This window comes from Rutidosis leptorrhynchoides, chromosome 7 (genome assembly GCF_046630445.1).
Source record: "Rutidosis leptorrhynchoides isolate AG116_Rl617_1_P2 chromosome 7, CSIRO_AGI_Rlap_v1, whole genome shotgun sequence".
NCBI lineage: Eukaryota > Viridiplantae > Streptophyta > Magnoliopsida > Asterales > Asteraceae > Rutidosis > Rutidosis leptorrhynchoides.
The window spans coordinates 294,396,282-294,401,003 of NC_092339.1; positions in this window are offsets into that span (position 1 = coordinate 294,396,282).

The window sequence follows — 4,722 nt, forward strand, 5'->3', positions numbered from 1 at the left end:
CAAAACACACACACACATTTCGCTAGTTTTCTCTCTAGCTTTTCTCTCTAAAATACTTGAGAAAAATTGTAAGTTTCTTGAATATTTCTTCTTCTTTTCTTTCCTTAATCACGAAATCATCATCATTAATGTTCAAGGGTTCAAGTTTTGTAACTTGAATCTTGTTATATCTTGTAGATTCAAACTTTGATTTGAAAGTCATCAAGAACATGAAGGATTCAAGCTTTTTAGCTTTGAATCTTCATTAGCTTGTTAGATCTAAGTTTTATAACTTAAGATCTCTTTATTTATGTTAAAAGATCAAAACTTATGTTTATGATCTTCATGTAATTTGTAGATCTAACTTTTTACTTTAAAGATCTTCAAGAACATTAGAAATCCAAGCTTTCTAGCTTGAGGTTTCTACAAAAAGTTCATTAAAAGATAAAGTTTATTAACTTATGATCTTTTTTAATTTGCTGTACTTTAAATTTGTAACTTGTGTTTTCATTAAACAAAGATGCAAGCTTTCTAGCTTGAAATCTCATAAGTAATGTTAAAGAATCCAAGCTTTCTAGCTTAGGGTTTCATTATTGTGTTTGATCTAAGTTATGTAACTTATGGTCATCTAGCTTGTTTAAACAAAATCTCATAAGCTTACATTCATTTTACTTTGCAAAAATCTAAGTTTTATAACTTAAGGTTTTGTTAAAGTTGAAAGTCTAAGTTCTATAACTTAGGGTTTCACCAAGAATATAAGATCTAGAATTTTTAGTCTAAGGTCTTCAATATTTAGCTAAGATCTAAGTTCTATAACTTAAGGTCTTTCTTATTTAGTTTGAATCAAAGTTTATAGCTTAATAGAACTTGTACTTGTGTCGAAACTAAGAACTTGATGTAACTTTGGTTCATCATCTTGCTCAAACTCTCAAATGAGTTGTATTTTATTTCTTAGTCTTGACTTTGTGTGTTTATGGTTAAACCTTGGTTAAAGTGACGCTAAAACATCAAGAGTTGTACACTTGAGGCTTATACGCATCAAGGATGAGAACCGTGATGAGCATCAAACACCAAGAAACTCACCGGAGCACTTGTTTTTTGTTTTTCAGGGTCTGATCAGACTCCTGGGACTTCTGGAAAGTTGATTTCCAGATAGCGGTTCGAATAGATGACTTTTCGTTTAAGACTCGCCTAAATCTGATATAGGGTTTAGGATTTATAGCCTTCCGAAAATCACTACGCCTCCGTAACGACGTGCTGAAATTTCTGACCTACTCGCGCTTGAACCGTCGCCACGGTCAAATGACATCGAGTTAGGATTTGAAAATTGGAAAGTGGTAAAAGGACTCACATACGGAGCCTTGGCCACTGGCCGCGCGTCATTTCAGTTTGTATAGAGGTCGTAACAGCTGATCGAATTCAGCCTTTCATTTAGACCTCTATTTTGTTGAAAACTTACTTTATCTTTTACGTATGATGACGATGATGATGATACTTAAGACTTAACTTATTTACTTTTAAATTTTTGGGGACGATTTACTAACTTAGTAACCTTTGACTTAGGTTGACGACCTTTCGGACCGACTTACTACTTGCTTACTTATTCGTATCGACTTTACCGCACTTTCACTGTGAGTTATAGCTCCCTTTTTACTTTAACTATTTTTGGGACTGAGAATACATGCGCTTTTTATGTTTTACATACTAGACATGGGTACTTTAACTTTATATATGTGTGGGTGATATAACGGAACAAACTTTCCCCTTAGCTCGGTAATGTTTAGTCATTGGTTTATGAACCGGTGAACGCGAATCTTAGATATGGATCCATAGGGTTTGACATCCCCACTCGGGCTAGTCGCGCTAGCATTTAACGGGTGTTTAATACTTCATCTATTTTTACGCACTCGCCAAGTGTACTTTTAGGAGGTGATATATTATTTTACGTTAAGTTAGTTACCAAGTGCCCACGGTTAAGCATATATTTTTCATACTGTTTTGAATACGAAATCTCGTGGTCTACTTTACATTGTTGATTACAATAAAACTATAGCTCACCAACATTCGTGTTGACATTTTAAAGCATGTTATTTCTCAGGTGCTTAGACGTTTGTTGCTTCCGCTGTATTAGACTCGATGTTATAGACTTGCTGTGTTAGACTTCTGATGCATTGCTTAGAGATGTCTCAATCATGGAACTTTTACTTTGCATTCAAAACTTATGTTACATTTGAACTATGGTTTCTGTAATGACCTTAGTGTCACGCACTTATGTTAACGCTTTCTATTCGTAGAAGCACGTTACCTTTTGTAAAACATTCGATGTTGGTAAAAACGTTATCTTTTCATGAATGCAAACTTGTTTTAAAACAGCATATAGTGTTGTAACAGTGCAATGGACCTGTTGTTAATGATCCGTACACATTGATTTTGTACGGGGCATCACACCAAACGATCGAAGAAAAGGAAGATTGAGTGGCTCACTTAGATCAACGACCCTAGTATTTATCTTAAATTAGTGTAATTTTAGTGTTGTCGTGCATTTTGGTTTGCCAACTTCGCAAACATTTTGTCATGTATTTTGTTGTCTTGAGCCTTAGCATTGGCTTCCTTTGTATCTTGTAACTTTCTATTTCAATCTATATAGCTTGCCTTTCTAAAAAAAACGTTTTTTACTCCGATATTGACCTCATGTACAATCAATAAATAAACTTTATCGAAGAAAATGGCATTTATTTGCTTTATATTGTAGATCAAGTGATTACTAACGCTACGCAAAAAAAAATCGAAGACAATGAGCTTAAAACGAAAAATATAGAGTGAAAACGGTGAAATTCAAGTTACGATTCCGATGACGGAGTTACGACCATGCTACAGCCTTAGCCATAGCCTATGACTGCCAAGGAAAATGACATCACTACCAAAAGTGGCTCGGAAAAACGGTGTGGGTCATGATTACCTTTTGACCTCAGAAAACGACCAAGGAATACGGCATCACTACAGAAAACGGCTTAAGGAAACGGCTTGGATCAAGACTCAATCTTGGACCCTTGGAACTACCTGCAAAAACGTTATGGGTCATTTCCTGGTCCAAAAATGGCCTTCCAAAACGACATGGGCCAAAAACCTTGCCTATATATAGAGGTACTTGGTTCTCATTTCAAAATCATCCAAACACACACACACACACACACACACTCCAAATGTTTCATTTAGTATTTCAGATTTATAGCTAATTTTAGTAATTCTAATAATTACGCAGGTACTCTGAGACCGTGCGTTTGAGGGCAAACTTCTTGTACGCTACAATTTCGGGTTTTATGACATTTTAGTCTATTTCGCATTATGTCTAAACATGTCTTATAAATATTCTTCATGTTTAATTATGCACATTTGAATCCCCATGATAGCTTAGAAGTTTGTTTGTTGCTATGACAGAAACTTATGTTATAGTAATTATGTAACACTTAGTATGATTGTTGTTGTTCAGATGAAACTGCAATTCTGATAAACTTGTATGCTAGATCTTAAGGACTATCCTTAAGTTGTGGTTGAACCGTGCTTAATAATATTAACTTAACTACTTCATAAGACCCAGGACACTCAATTATTCTATGATTAAAGCATTTACGAACTCGGCATAGCCGGTGTTCACAAGAGACAACTTTTGTGCTTTCGAGACACGGAACCTATGAATTGAGATGAGAGAGCCTACTAGGGGTTCCACCTCAGGCTGAAGATTGCTGAACATTTGACGGAGAGCGTGAGATACAAGCATTCTCATAGAAATCAGGGATACGGGGCACCTCACTAAAGTTACCTAGACTACCTAGTAAATGTTTTCGAGACTTCGTAGGACATTTACGACTTATTTATCTGTATCCAAATATAATATTCACCCTAGTGCATGTTCTTGTCTGATTGTTGTCTTAGGATTGTTATACTGATATTGCCATGTGTATGATAACTTTCTATATGCAGTAAATTTTAGCTTAACACTGTAATGTCTGTATAATAATTAGGATGCTCTGATTTTCCTTAGGATGATAAAAAGTTAGTAAGATTCGAGACGTTATATCATTTTAATCCGACGGGATCCTCCTATTTGTGACTATGCTAAATTAACATCGCATATTGTTATTCGACTGAGGAATTGGCTATGATAACTAGGTTTAGGGTTAGAATATAACCGTCAACCCGCAGTTGTGGCTATACTTAGGATAACCTTCGAGGTATAACTACACATCAATAATAAAACCCTAGTGACATATCTTTCTTTGTCTCTAAACACCTCTAGGATCAGAGACCGGTAGGCTTGTAAGATTGACTCCTCCGGAAAAAATTAGGATTGCCCTAGTTAGTGCTGTTTAAACATAATTACATTTCCCTGACCTAAGCATATATCATAGTCAATACTTATGTGATATGCATTCTCTGAATATACCTCCAATTTTACTTTCCGCATTTGGGACATTACCATATTAACTATTAGAGAAAAATGATGAATAGTACCAGGGGTATTTTCATCATTTAGCCTTTTTTTTTTTTTTTTTTTTTTAACTAACTTCCACTTTGCCAAAAACCCCCTCCACACTTTGTTCAAACATTAAAACCGGCCCCCCAAACAGGGGGGTAAAATGCCAAATCAATATTTTCATGAAAAATCATAAATAAACTCCACCCAAATATTCAACGGGTCATATCTTCTCGCTCGCAACGAGTTAAATTTTTCCGGCATCATCC